The sequence below is a fragment of the Xenopus laevis genome, chromosome 3L, assembly GCF_017654675.1.
Source record: "Xenopus laevis strain J_2021 chromosome 3L, Xenopus_laevis_v10.1, whole genome shotgun sequence".
NCBI classification, from domain to species: Eukaryota; Metazoa; Chordata; class Amphibia; order Anura; family Pipidae; genus Xenopus; species Xenopus laevis.
Genome location: NC_054375.1, coordinates 135,645,912 through 135,662,208, shown reverse-complemented (window position 1 = coordinate 135,662,208; position 16,297 = coordinate 135,645,912).

Sequence of the window (16,297 nt, the reverse complement as noted above, 5' to 3'; positions counted from 1 at the left end):
AGAGTGAAGTTAATAGTGAAATTCCGCCACTCTCCATTCATTTCTATGGGATTTTTATAGGCGTATTTATCAAAGGGTGAACTTTCACTTTCACCCATTGATAAATACGCCTTTCAAAATCCCATAGAAATGAATGGAGAGCTGCAGAATTTCACTCTAGTGGCGGAACTTCACTCTTTGATAAATTTACCCCAATCGGCTTCTGAATAATGTTTATGCGCACGACTATTTTGACGCATGGCCAAATATTTTTGCCACTGCAGATTTTTCACCGGCATATATTTTTGCCACAGTCTTGCATATTTATTTACTGAAATGTGCCGAGAATTTGAGCCTGGCGAATTTATTCGCCAATCATTACTTACTTATTCAAGCTATTCGAATCCAAACCCTCCTTACACTTCTGCACCTATTTGTTATGAAAATCGTGCACACATGCGCCTATTGACACAAGGGAACCCTTGAGCTACTACTTGACATTGTAGTAAATTTTGCGCACACCTCAGGGTAGGGTAGAAGGGCCAATCCACGCACCTTATCCTGGATTACCTGCGGAATATTCACCTAATCATGGAACCAAAACTCTATCAATTTGCGGGTACCTGACCCGATGCAGGTCTTTAAAAGGCATGTAAAGGCAAAAAAATAGTTTGCGGCAGTGGCTTGTCTTTTTGTCATCTGGCGCATCTCCATAACTAGGCCCACCAGTAGTTTTCCTGGTTTCCCAGTAAACCAGTCACACTCTGAATATAAGAAAAAAAGGGTTATATTTGGATATAGCCAAAAGTTTCTCCAATAAAGAACAAAAGGCCACAATGGTCAGGGCAAGAAACTGTTACAGAATTGTCACGTTATTGGTTTGGGAAGAATGCTGAAGTAGACCCTACGTGAGCCGAAAAAAGGGTTGCTGCCGTATTAACAGGGTAATATATATGTAATATATATCCAGTGTCCACCTGAGTACTTGTGGTTAGTTAAATACGTGCGTTGGTGGGACACTTCTACGGCACAACTGCTTTTTCTTGGAGCCAAACTGTATGTAACACTCATGCCTCCTGCACATATTGTACTTGTTCCAATGGCAACGCGGCGTACTTTCATTGATCACAAAACCACAGGGTGAAGAAATTTGAATTCACAGAAACAAATCCTATTGAAGGTTAATGTTTAATCCAAACAGCTGAAGTGCTAATGTTACAGTAACGCTGAGGAGGGTGGCGGTGACCAGTGAGTCAATTGAAGTGGTCGAATGCAGAAAGTATTATTTGCACAAGAACTTGATACCTAAATATTTTTTTGTAGTTAAAGCTGACACCGTCCTTAATAACAGTGTGCCTTTAGCTATAGCACGTCTCCAATTGAAGATGATGCCCTTTGTCCTTTGAAAGCCTTGGGCATTCAGAACAGGGCTGTATTTACCAACTTTTACCCAAGGGCCTGTCCCTAGGATGACAGTTTAAAGGGCAACTAAAGTCTAAAATAGAATAATGTTAGAAATGCTGTATTATGTATACTAAATATAAACATGAATTTACTGCACCACGAGCCTAATAAGACAAATGATTTATGCTTTCAAAGTTGGCGCAGGGGGCTGTCATCTTGTAACTTTGTTAGACATTTCTGCAATATCAAGACTCGCACATGCTCAGTGTGGTCTGGGCTTCAGTTGGGAGATTAAGCTTAGGGATCGTCATAAATTATCAAAACAGCACAAGTCAAATAATATCTGCCATAGAAGCCAATACAGCAAGACTGATTAATAATCATAATATAGAGACTGCACTGCGTCTCTGGATACAAATCTCTACAGGGAATCCAACATTGCTGCTCGAGTTCTGAGAAGTAAGGTGGGGGGGCTCCCCCTGCCATTTGAAAGTATGATCGTTTACCTGCACAGCAGTTAGGGACCGTCTGACAATTCCTATCCACAGCAGTAAAAGAAGGGGGAATTGCACTGCATACAGTCAGGTTTATGATAAAAACTGTAGACATCTTTTAATTAAAGTATATTGGAGATAGATTTCTTTTTCATTAAAGAAAGTAAAAATGGGATTTTATATTTTTGCCTTTACATGCCCTTTAAGGGTCAGGGCACACAGACAGATTGAGGGAGATTAGTCGCTCAGCGACAAATCTCCTCTTCTTCGGGGCGACTAATCTCCCCGAAATGCCTCCCCTGCCATCCCGCCGGCTAAAAAGTAAATTGCCGGCGGGATGGCACTCGGTGCGTTTCTCGGTGAGGTGAGGTTGTTAGAAGTAACCTGACGAGGAAACTTCGGGCTACTTTGGAAAACGAATCGCTCCGAGTGCCATCCTGCCGGCGATTTACATTCTAGCCAGCGGAAGGCAGTTCGGGCAGATTAGTCGCCCCACCCGCTGGGCGACTAATCTCCCCAAATCTGCCTGTGTGCCCTGACCCTTAGGGGAAGCAGCCTATATGGGGCAAAAATGTTTTTTATGGGGAAAATGCTAAAAACTTTTTGTCCCAGCCACATGCTGGATTCTTGTGTCTAAATCCGTTCCCCTCTCTTTCCCAATCTTTGTTGAGGTTTTACAGTGCAGGCTGGCTGCTGGTGTCGTCAGGCTGTGATTATGCAAGGCATCATGGCAATGTCTTGTCTGGAGTTGTGCTGGTACTGCCACATTGTATCAGCTGTGAATACAGGTATAACATCCATTATCTTGAAATCCAAATTACGGGATGGCCATCTTCCATAGACTCCATTGTAATGAAATAATTTTAGAATATTATTTCTTCTTCTCTGTAATAATAAACCAGTACCTTGTGCTTGATCCTAACTATGATATAATGAATTCTTATTTGAGGCAACAATCCTATTGAGTTTAATTAATATTACAGTAATTACAGTAAGACCCCGTTATCCGGAAAACCCTAGGTCCCGAGCACTCTGGATAACAGGTCCTATACATATACTGTCAAAACAGAAACCCAGAGGCTAGAAAAGGGCAGAGATTTTGCTTTCAATAGCAATTATTATTACAGATATGGGATTCGTTATCCGGAAAACGTTATCCAGTGACTTTTTGTTATGCCACTGCTAATTAATATTATTGGACAGGCCAGCTAATTAGAGGTATGTTAGAACAGAACATTTTGTACAACGGTATATATATATATATATATATATATATATATATATATATATATATATATAGTACTAATTCCAATCTAATCTATATTTCGTTGAAGCTGGATGCAGTCCTTTACTTACCTGCTTTACATCCAGGCTGCTTCTTCTCATTCTAAAATCAATGGGGCTGCAATGTGGAGGCAAGACTTCAGTGTCTGCGGCTATTAATGTGCTCCTGCTACATCAGGCTACTTTCAATGGCAACGCATCATCTCCATCGGTCAAGACAGGGTGTCATTATCGCGAAATTTACTGCACAATACAACTGCAAAATTGCAAAGTTGAATGGTTTAGTATTACATATTATTGAGCTTGGCATAATGATGTCATAGTAATGAGTACATTTATTTATATCCCATACAAAGAACATTTCTTACATAAAATGAAATAGTGTTCTGAATATTTCTATTTCACGTAGCGTTTTCTTTCCTTTCTTTTTTTTATTTTTTTTTTTTTACAAGGGGTTGAGTAGTAACATGGGAAATGTTTACCTTTGCCTTTTAAACCACAGCGACTGATATGATGATGAAACATTGTATTGGCTGTTACTGTATAGTTTTCAAATATTGACATTTTCAGCATTTGAAGATACAAAGGGGCCGATTCACTAAGGGTCGAATATCGAGGGTTAATTAACCCTCGATATTCGACTAGGAATTAAAATCCTTCAACTTCGAATATCGAAGTCGAAGGATTTAGCGCAGATAGTTCGATCGAACGATCAAAGGAATTATCCTTTGATCGTTCGATCGAACTATATTCGCTAAATCCTTCGACTTCGATATTCGAAGTCGAAGGATTTTAATTCCTAGTCGAATATCGATTCGAAGGATTTTAATCCAACGATCGAAGGAATATCCTTCGATCAAAAAAAGTTAGGCAAGCCTATGGGGACCTTCCCCATAGGCTAACATTGACTTTGGTAGCTTTTAGATGGCGAACTAGCGAGGTCAAAGTTTTTTCTTAAAGAGACAGTACTTCGACTATCGAATGGTCGAATAGTCGAACGATTTTTACTATGAATCCTTCGATTCGAAATCGTAGTCGTAGGTCGAAGTAGCCCATTCGATGGTCGAAGTAGCCCATAAAAAAACCTTCGAAATTCGAAGTTTTTTTACTTCGAATCCTTCACTCGAAGTTAGTGAATCGGCCCCTAAATGTATTCCTTTGCAGAACCCTATTACAGGTATAGGACCTGTTATCCAGAATGCTGAGTATCCAGGGTTTTCCGGATAATGGATCTTTCTGTAATTTGGATCTTCATACCTTAAGTCTACTAGAAAATCATGAAAACATTAAATAAACCCAATAGGCTGGTTTTGCTTCCAATAAGGATTAATTATATCTTAGTTGGGATCAAGCACAAGCTACTGTTTTATTATTACAGATAAAAAGGAAATCATTTTTAAAAATGTGGATTACTTGGTTAAAATGGAGTCTATGGGAGACAGCCTTTCCGTAATTCAGAGCTTTCTGGTTAATGGGTTTGCGGATAACAGATCCCACTTTGTACTGGAAAATAAATACTTCATGGCCAAAAGTATCCAGACATACCAAACTCATTCCCAAATCAAGGGGTAGTTATATTTACTTTTAGCAAGTTATAGAATGCAGGAGCTCACAAGAGAAGTTGTTTGAGGGCCCCACTCCAGGCCCCTGCCTCAACTCTAATTTACCCCGCCTACCCCCACCCCCCCGTCACACCGTGCTTGCGTGCATGTGCATATTGTGTTTTTACCGTTTATGTCGGCGGCAGGAAGATGTCTAGCGCAGGAAGCTGACTGAGGCGGCTCAATCAGACTACGATAAAATGGTCTTTGGGCTGGTCTTTTCATTTTTGTACAGTTTTTTCTGCCTCTTTCCAGCTAGGGTCACTGATGCCAACAGCCAAAAAAATTGCTCTTTGAGAATACACCTTTTTTAGTTATACAAATATGGGATCCGTTATCCAGAAACCCGGTATCCATAAAGCTCCAAATTACGGAATGTCTTTTTCCCATAGACTCCATTTTATCCAAATAATCCAAATTTTTTAAACTGATTTCCTTTTTCTCCGCAGTAATAAACAGTACCGTGTACTTGATCCAAACTAAGATATAATTAATCTTCATTGGAAGCAAAACCAACTATTGGGTTTATTTAATGCTTACATGATTTTTTCGTAGATTTAAAGCATGACGATCCAAATTACGGAAATATTAGTTATCCAGAAATCCCCAGGTCCCAAGCATTCTGGACAACAGGTCCTATACCTGTAGTTACTTTTTATTACTTATCTTTCTATTTAGTCCATCTCCCATTGATATTCCATTCTCCCATTCAAACCAGGCCAGGTTACTAGGCAAAAATGGACCCAGCAACCAGATAGTGGCTGAAATTCAAACTGGAGAGCTGCTGGACAACAAGCTATATCATTTGAAATCCATAATAAAATTAAGGCAGTTACAAATTGTATTTAAATATCACTTTGGGCATCATGCTAAACATTAATTTACAGGTGAACTACCCCTTTAACATAAAATTAGTCCTCCTCCCTATATAGGGTTAGCACCTGGCCAGTAACAATGATGCTTGTTATAAATAAGGGGAAAGATTAAATATAGGAAGGACTGTATTTATTCCATAAAAGGTGTAAACCCTATCCCTAGGTTATTTGCCTCTGCTCACAAAATAAAAACCCCACGCTCCCTAAATATAGTTCTTATGCTGATACACATGTAACATCTAAAGATAGAAGGGCTAACTGCCAGGATTGTGCTTTTATGGCAATGATGACTTAACTAAACTCCCAGAATTCTGTGGGTGAGTGAGCCAACACATGGCGTACCTCCCATAGAACACACAACTCACCAATCAAAACACTGCAAGTTTATATTTAGAATATTTTCGTATCAGTTCTTTGTTTTGAAAGAATACTTTTATTCTGGGGCAAGTACTCAGTGACCTGTGGTTCCCCAATTAGCAGATTACTTGTGGTGAGCTCCTGTATGTTTTGTTGCAGTAAGACAGTGTCATGGAATGTGGTTAATTCCAAGTCATACATTTCACAGTCACTTATGGTAAATATCAGAGCTGAGCAGAGTGGGCACTCGCACGCTATTGTGTAAGGATGAGGTGCAGTCGCCCCACTGGTTTTGCTTGATTGACTCCGTTGACGTAAATTGGATATCTGCCCAAGGAGCTAGAACTAAGCGTGACAAAGGAATTTTATACAAATAAGGTTCTTATCAGAGACCATATCATTTTGACTATTTACTTGATTAACGGAGCACTAAAGGTGGATATATACAGGCCGATAAAAGATTTCAAAACTTGACGGCAGCTTAAAATCAGCGAGATACCGACCGGGCTGGTTTGATTTTGCTGTCGGATCAAGGGGCGCATCTGTGCGTTGATGTCTAGTTACAATTGTGATCTGATCATTAGCCCAAGGCCCAAATGATCGGATCAAGCTGATATAGCCCACCTCAAGATGTATGGCTGCATTAAATCTTTGGTAAGATGATTTTGCCACCAATATCAGCCAATGATCAGATCATAATTGGAGCCTACGGAAACCCAGCAGTAGCATCAATGCGCCAATGCCGTCCTCATCCAAAGGAATTTTGAAAATGATGTGATTGATATCTGGCCAATTATCAAGCACATATAAAAATGGCCAGGGGCTCTGTACATAGACCATTAAGCTGATGGCTTGGTCTAGAGAATCCGAGCTTTGATTGGTTTTGCTTTATGTTGCTGAGTCTGCCATCTCTGTTTAGATTCTTTAAGTTCTGCTACACTCTGCACTGCATCACCACAGGGAACTAGATCTTACATTTCTAAGCTTAGGAGGTGTCCTTCTCACTTCTAAACTCACATGCCCCTTGTCCCTTGCTTGATACTGTTCCCGCTCCCTCTGCTGAATCTTTTAGCTGTTGGTTTGAGCAGTAAAGCGCCATGCCGGCCGGGCACCCTAGGGAACCCAGCCAGCCACCTTGCAGCTCCCACTCGTCCACATCCATGCACTCGTTTGAGTGCGCGCACACAAACTGATGACTCTACAGGGCGCAGGGACTAACTGTCACGTAGAGTACAAGGCCTGGACCAGGGGTAGGTGACAGAAAAGTTATGTGCCCGGCACCCCCCACCGCTACGCCCTAAGCACATGCCTCTTCTGCCTACCCCTAGTTCCAGCTCTGGGTGTGAGCACTGTATTAGCATCCCAGAGCAATTCCATTAAAGTAGGTGCACCTGAGTAACATAGCAGTGACCAGATTTGCCTGAGCATGCTGGGACAGATGCAATAGTTTACAAAAGGGGTGCAGATATTTGAATAGACCTGGGTCCTTCTAATAATGCCCCTACCTCTTCTGCCTACTCTTAGATCCCACCCCCTGACCTATACAATCCTGAAAACTGGATCACATGAGTCACAGAAGTCTACTCATCACTGCTTGTGTATACAATATTATAGGAAAATGTAATTACTGCAGGAGATGACAGCATCCCTTTTCCCCAGCATACATAGGGGTGTAGCAATAAACTTGATAAGATTGTTGACTTGATCATGATCCATTTTCTGCTATACAGACAGCTAGAATCATACGACCATAAGAAATCAGAAGGAAAGCTATTTCCTTCTTCAACTAGAAAAATTGCCTACATTTTTTAAAATGTATTTAAAGGGGTTGTTCGCCTTTACCTTAACTTTTATTATGATGTAGAGATTAATATTGTAAGAATTTGCAATTGGTTTTCCTTTTTTTTAGTTATCTAGCTTTTTATTCAGCAGCTCTCCAGTTTCCAACGTCTCCAAACTACCCTACCAACCATATATTTGAATAAGAGACTGGAATATGAATAGGAGAGAGACTGAACAGAAAGATGAGTAATAGAAAGTAGCAATAACAATCAATGTGTAGCCTTACAGAGCATTTGTTTTTTAGATGGGGTCAGTGACCCCCCATTTGAAAGCTGGAAAGAAGAAGGCAAGTAATTAAAAAACTATTAAAAAAATAAATAATTAATGAAGACCAGTTGAAAATTTGCTTATATCTGGATATTCTATAGCATATAGTTAACTTAAAGGTGAACCATTGTTATAAAATGAATTTTTTTAATGAGGTTGAACTATTTCATCTTTGATCAACGCCCCCAATTTGTAGTTTTTGGTAACAACATCATTCAGTCTTTAACATCCGCAATGCTCTGGCAACAAGTCAACACCCTAAATTGCCACCCACATATGGAAGACATTAGCGTCTTTGGCAACTACTACAGTATATGTCATTTTGGTTTCATGACTCACCCCTTGCTTTTCCCTTCCTGGACCTGTGGCAAATCAGCAAAGTGCCCTCTTTCATCTTTTGATCCCCATAAACAAGATTACTTGGCATGAAACCAGTCTTTATTGTCTGTGGGGAACCTCTACAGGTGCCAAGCCCATGACATGAAGCTCACATGATGATGAACTTGGGAATCATTAAAAAATGTACTAAGTCACAATTAGAGAATGCTTTCCAAAACACTAACAAGGATGTACCAAGGCACAAATACAAAATTCTCCTAAATAAAAAATTCCCCCAAGTGTGTACCCAATACTCCCTAATTCTGCCAAGCATGTACCAAGGCACAAATACAGAATTCTTAATACGGGTAGTGGGACTGGATAGGCAGGTGAAAGTCCTATGAAACGATTGATGACTCTAACTAACTAATGATGTCACTAACTCTAAACAGTGAAGTAAAGGGAAATTATATATGGGGAAGGGGAATATTTACTAAAGTGTGAGCTTTCTCCTCTGCAAAAATTCTCATCAATATGTCGACATTGACATTGCATATCTACTTAATATCCTACTTACGCCGCTGCAAGCTCAATTTGCCAGACTCTTGCTGGAATAAATTATCTGCATACGTTTACTGGTGTATTTTGCCCTTACTATTGTAGTTGGGAATATTAGCTAGAAAATTTACGAAATAAAGATATGTTGTGTGGGAAATGAGTATGGAGGATATGACGTAGATAATTAAATGCCAAAAGTAGCCTCTCCATCTTATTTTGGTGGTTTGCCAGTCTGGACCTAGTGAAAATACTATTGTCAAAAATATGCTTTCGCCTGGGGAAAATATGACAAAACGGCAAATTTTAATTTTTGCCAAAAATACTCCAACTGTTAACGTTTGTTTTTAATGAAATATGCCTGGACATCTATTAAGTAATTGTACTAAAAACTAAGAACCAATGGTATGCTAATATTGTCTGCTAGGAATGTTTTGTGCACATCAACATTTGGAGGCCCTCGGGTTTTTTGAACTTGGCGTTTTGCCTCATTTTAAGCAAACGTTATTAAAGGAGACGTATTGTGAGAAAACAAGAATGTGCCAGTGCATTATATTCATTCTGTGAGAGGGCACAGATTCAGTTAAAAACAAGAGGACAGAATGCCCAGTAGGGGCGAAGGGCCAATCACAGTATTAGTGAGCTCAGAGTTGCAGTACTAACGGGGAACTTTCAAGGAGAAGAAAAGTCTTTGTGCACTTGGGAATGCCTAAAATTTTAGGCACCCCAAGTGATTGTATTGACTTACCTGAAACCTGGGCCAGTGCTCCTATCAGCAGAAAACTGCACCGGCCCGGGGTTATACCAGTGAGCACCACAGAGCGATCCTCTTCCGACTTCATCTTTATTTGCGCGGCTGTGCATGTGCAGTAGAACGAAAAGCTGAACTTTTATGGGATACTGTCATGGGAAAAAAATATTTTTTTCAAAATGAATCAGTTAATAGTGCTGCTCCAGCAGAATTCTGCACTGAAATCCATTTCTCAAAAGAGCAAACAGAATTTTTTATATTCAATTTTGAAATTTGACATGGGGCTAGACATTTTGTAAATTTCCCAGCTGCCCCAAGTCATGTGACTTGTGCTCTGATAAACTTCAATCACTCTTTAATGCTGTACTGCAAGTTGGAGTGATATCACCCCCCTCCCTCCCGACAGCCAAACAAAAGAACAATGGGAAGGTAACCAGATAGCAGCTCCCTAACACAAGATAACAGCTGCCTGGTAGATCTAAGAATAGCACTTAATAGTAAAAACCCATGTCCCACTGAGACACATTCAGTTACATTGAGAAGTAAAAACAACAGCCTGCCAGAAAGCATTTCTCTCCTAAAGTGCAAGCACAAGTCACATGACCAGGGGCAGCTGGGAAATTGACAAAATGTCTAGCCCCATGTCAGATTTCAAAATTGAATATAAAAAAATCTGTTTGCTCTTTCGAGAAATGGATTTCAGTGCAGAATTCTGCTGGAGTAGCACTATTAACTGATTCATTTTGAAAAAATTTTTTTTTACCATAACAGTATCCCTTTAACTAAAAAGTTGACTATTTCGTTCAACTGCGCATGCGTTCAGAACTTCAGAAAAACAAAGATGCGTAGGTTTTGCCACAGGCAATTTCAATTATTGTAGGTGGAGGACCATTTTTATTGCCCACAGTAGCACCAATTTATCGCAGGCAATAAATCCCCCTGAGGGCCATTACTCTAATACAACCTTCCCCGTATATCGAAGTCGAAGGATTTACCGCAAATACTTCGATCAAACAATCAAAGGAAAAATCGTTCAATTGAACGATTAAATCCTTCGAATCGAACGATTCGAAGGATTTTAATCGATCAAACGATTTTCCTTCCATCAAAAAAAGCTTAGAAACCTTGTAATTGTAGGAGAAAAAAACTGAAAAAACAGGAAGAGAAACAACACTGAACAACAAAAGAGTATAGGGCTGCAAGTCCAAATATAAAATTCAGCATAATGAAATCAAATACAATTGTCAGCAACATTCCAATATGCATTCATTTCAAATATTCAATGGTTTTAACTATTTGTAAAAGTAATTGTTTTTAAAAGCAGCATCTCTCTGTACTTTGCAATTCTCTTCATTGCTGGTTTTGACTATATGTATCACTGAAGCAATCGTCAGCCCTCCTCAGTCAATTCCCACAATGCTTTGTATGATTTCTAAAGTAGAATAATAAAAAAAAATGTAAAATGACTTAAAGAGGATGGTGGCTTTTGGTGAGCTTATTATATCATTTTAACTATTAAACCACAGAAAAAAACAATAAGGATCTCTTGCTCTTCCCCACCAAAAATATGAGGAAGCCTGTGAATTCTTGCACATGTACAAACATGGATCACATTATTTCGCAGTTTGCACATTTTTCAGCACAACGGGACAGATTTGCTCATCACTAAGGGGCCGATTCACTAAGGGTCGAATATCGAGGGTTAATTAACCCTCGATATTCGACTGGGAATTAAAATCTTTCGACTTCGAATATCGAAGTCGAAGGATTTAGCGCAAATAGTACGATCGAAGGATTATTCCTTCGATGGAATGATTAAATCCTTCGAATCGAAGGATTTTAATCCAGCGATCGAAGGAATATCCTTCGATCAAAAAAACTTAGGAAAGCCTATGGGGACCTTCCCCATAGGCTATCATTGAGTTCAGTAGGTTTTAGATGGCGAACTAGGTGGTCGAAGTTTTTTTTAAAGAGACAGTACTTCGATTATCGAATGGTTGAATAGTCGAACGATTTTTAGTTTGAATCCTTCGATTCAAAGTCGAAGTCGTAGTCGAAGGTCGAAGTAGCCCATTCGATGGTCGAAGTAGCCCAAAAAACACTTCGAAATTCGAAGATAGTGAATCGGCCCCTATTAGTCATAATGCTGGTGCACAGTTAGGTGACTTGAACCTAACTGTGCACCAGCCCTATGCCTCCTGAGAAGTAAAAAGTAAAAGTATTTTAAAGAATTGGAAGATGTTATAAAAAGGAAAGGGTAATACAGGTTACAACAGGGAGAGTAATTTGGCACAGAGATGGAGGGAGGAGCTTTATGTTTGGGGTCTTTTGGGGAAATGTAATAAAAGTCAGTAATGGAAAAAATATTCGCAATGTGAAAAGTTATGACTTTGTGCGAACAAATTTTGCTTTGCGCGAATTTAATATAGCTTTTGCGAACCCGGAAACTGCTTAGCGACCACTTCCGACAGTTTGCGAATTTTATAGTTTGTGCCTGTGCGCAGTGAATGTAATAAAACTTCTTACTGAAAAGGTTGTTATGTTTGCTCCAAAAGATTACACTCCTTCCAGCCCCATTTAAAAGTGCGCAATTAAAATTCACAACTCAATAAAAGTTTTACGAAGAATATTACATTGCAAAATTTGAATTTTTATTCTTATTGGTGCGAATTGTTTTTCTCTTTGCGACTCTTATTCCATGCCCCCTTTGTCTCTTAAAATGTTCATGATTTTCAGAGGATAAAGGGAGGCAGAATTTTCCCATAATACAACTGATGTGCAGCAGAATGTCTAAACATAGAAATGAGTCTAAAAATAATATCTGTGACATATATTCTGGAAGTGCTGTGTATATATATAGACATTGGTTCTCATATGACAAAGAAAATAAATACTGATGACCTCCTGGATCTGCTAATTCTTGGCCATTCTTGTTCTGTTTTTCTGAATGACGTTAGAACCCGTGCAAATTACCAGGGGAAGAAACCTCAGGGGATCCATTTCATAGTGCTCTTATGGAATGCAACAGATTAATAATTTTTCCTTTATTGTGCCCTAATGGAAAGATGGGCAAGGTCCAGCTAATTAAGTAGATGGTAAGGTAAGGGGCAGCAACATATTTCCTCTTTTATCTGCATATAAAGATATTCACCTGCGTAAGAGAGTGGGTGAAACAAGTCAGAATGAAGTAAAAAGGACATAGTTAAAGGAACAGTAACACCAAAAAATGAAAGCGTATTAATGGAATGACAATTTAATGTATGACAATAAGGGGCAAATTTATCAAGGGTCGAATTTCAAAGTAATGGTAGTTTTTTTGAACTCCCATAACTTCGAAATTCGAATAAAAAAAGACCAACTGAAATTTATTAAAAAAAATAGGGTGAATAGGCTCTATTCGAATTTTTGAAAGTCCACCAATTGACTCCAAATAGGTTCTAGGAGGTCTCCCGTAGGCTACAACAGCAATTCGGCAGGTTTTAGATGGCGAATGGTTGAAATCAAAGTTTTAAAGTGTACATGATAAATTTCTATACTCGAATTTTCGATTTTTTTTTCGAATTTGGACTATTGCTTAATTGAATTACTTTGAATTTTTACTTCGACCCTTGATAAATCTGCCCCTAAATGTTGCCCTGCGCTGGTAAAATAGGTGTGTTTACTTCAGTAAGACTACTATAGTTTATATAAACAAGCTACTGTGTAGCCATGGGGGCAGCCATTTAAGCACAAGATACACAGTAGATAACAGCAGGACTGGACTGGGAGTCAAAATAGGCCCTGCCATTCCAAGTACACAGAGGCCCAAACAGCCCATTTACCAGCCCAAATAGCCCCCTACCAGCCCACTATATGGTAACTTTCTATGGAACCATACAGCAGCCCCTCATGCATTTGCCAGAACACACAGATTGCAAGTTCGGGCCTGGATAACGGATACATTCTGAAGAATCCCAGTGTATACAAACAAGCTTTTCTTTTATCTGCTGCATATCCTGTGCCTTTTCTCCTTTTTCAGCTTTTTACGGCTGCCCCCATGGCTACACATCAGTTTTAAGAGTGCAGGGCAACAGTACATTATATTGTCATTACTCCAAAACACTTCCATTTTTTGGTATTCATGTTCCTTTAAATAATATCACTAGTTTTCTTTTTAACAAAAACATATTTTCTGTAGATTTATAGGCTCCTTGTGACAGTGCGAATGTACTGTTCCAGGTTCAGTAAAGTGGTGTTTAATACAAGAAAGAATATTCTGGGTATTGATAGGATCAGAGAGTGCTGGTATCAGTCAATGCTTACGGGCTCATTACCTTCTAGAACTGATCAGGCAAATGTACTTTGATGTAATTGGGCTTCGGTACACAGGGAAATAATTTCGAGTCAGTACAATGAAGAATCTGACATTAGTCATTCCTACTACATCAAACCATTATTTTAGCTTGTTTTTTTTGGAAGCCAGGTCTATTTTGTGATATCTACAAACTCAACCTAAGGGGTATGTCCTACAAGTTCATGCAGCATTACAAATAGCAAGAGAAACCCGCAAGTTAAAGGTGGTTCCCCCAGGGTTGGAGAAAACTGGGCCCCAAATTAAGAGGGGGAATTATAAAAATTGGGTATGATATTGGTCCTCGTCAGTCCAATAAGCTGCCAACTTGGTCTGAAGGGACAGCAGCTTTTATCGGCCCATGTACAGCCCCCTTTAGAAGATAAGGAATAAAGGTCACCTTTGAAAGACTCCTCATTTGTTGAAGTCTATTTATTATTTAGATGAACAGCTAGGGGCAAATTCATCAAGGGTCGAATATCGAGGGTTAATTAACCCTCGATATTTGACTGGGGAATGAAAATCCTTCGACTTCGAATATCGAAGGATTTTGCGCAAATACTTTGATCGAACGAAAGATTTTAATCCAACGATCGAAGGAATATCCTTCGACCAAAAAAAGTTAGGCAAGCCCATGGGGACCTTCCCCATAGGCTAACATTGAGCTTGGTAGCTTTTAGGTGGGGGTCGAAGTTTTTTCTTAAAGAGACAGTACTTCGACTATCGAATGGTCGAATAGTCGAACGATTTTTAGTTAGAATCCTTCGATTCGAAGTCGAAGGTCGAAGTAGCCCATTCGATGGTCGAAGTAGCCAAAAAAAACACTTCGAAATTCGACGTTTTTTTTCTTCTATTCCTTCACTCGAACTTAATGAAAGGGCCCACTAGTGTTTAATTATTGCTGCTATGCTCAGGATCTTCATTTTGGGGATAGCAGTACAAGTTCTTTTATGTTTTCCCTATATCTGTAACCTTGTTATGAGCTAAAGGGGCCCTGACCAATAGTTGGACCTTCAAGCGGGAACTGACCTGAAAAAGTCTGACAGTTGCACTAGGTGGCGACACTGGGCCAAGAGGACTAGATACTCTTCAGTACTGGAGACCTGAGCCAGGAGATGTACGTCACTGTGACAGTAACAACAGCAATGTTGCAGAGCATACTTTCTAGAACAATACTTTTAAGCATACTATAGAACAGGGGTCCCCAACCTTTTTTTACCCGTGAGCCACATTCATATGTAAAAAGAGTTGGAGAGCAACACAAGCATAAAATAGTCCCTTGGAGTGCCAAATAAGGGCTGTGATTGGCTATTTGGTTGCCCCTATGTGGACTGGCAGCCTACTTGGTACTATACTTAGTTTTTATGCAATTAAAACTTGCTTCCAAGCCTGGAATTCAAAAATAAGCATCTGCTCTGAGGACACAGAGAGCAACATCCAAGGGGTTGGAGAGCAACATGTTGCTCGCGAGCTACTGGTTGGGGATCACTGCTATAGAAAGTCCTATTCTTACCAACTTTTTAATTAGCATTCATTTTTAAAATTATATATCGTTCTTTGGATTATTTGCCTTTGTCTTCTGCCTCCTTCCAGCTTTCAAATGGGGGTCATTGACCCTGGCAACAATGGGAGGTTACTATGTTATTGCTCCTGTTTATTCCTTATGTTTCTGTTCAGTTCTTCTCCTATTCATCTTCCAGTCTCTCATTCAAACCACTGCTTGGTTGCTAAGGTACACTGGACCCCAACCTGAGAGCTGCTGAAATTCCAAACTGCAAAGCTGTTAAACAAAAACCTAAACAATTTTAAAAAAGAAAATGAAGTCCAACTGCAAAGTCTCTAAGAATATTACAGTCTACATCATACGTAAAGGAACAGTAACACCAAAAGATTTAAGTGTTTTAAAGTAATGAAAATATCATGTAGTGTTGCCCGGCACTGGTAAAACTGATCTTTTTTCTTCAGAAACACTACTATAGTTCATATAAACAAGCTGCTGTGGAGCAATGCCGGAAATTGAAAAATGGCTATATGGCACAGGTTAACTAATGGATAACAGATAACACCATTAGACAGACAGAGCTTATCTGCTATCTGCTGTGTAACCTGAGCCTTTTCTCCTTTGAATGGCTGCCCCCATTGCTACACAGCAGCTTATTTATATAAACAATAGTAGCCGTTTTACCAGTGCAGGTCAACACTGCATTATATTTTCATTATTTTAAAACACTTTTATTTTT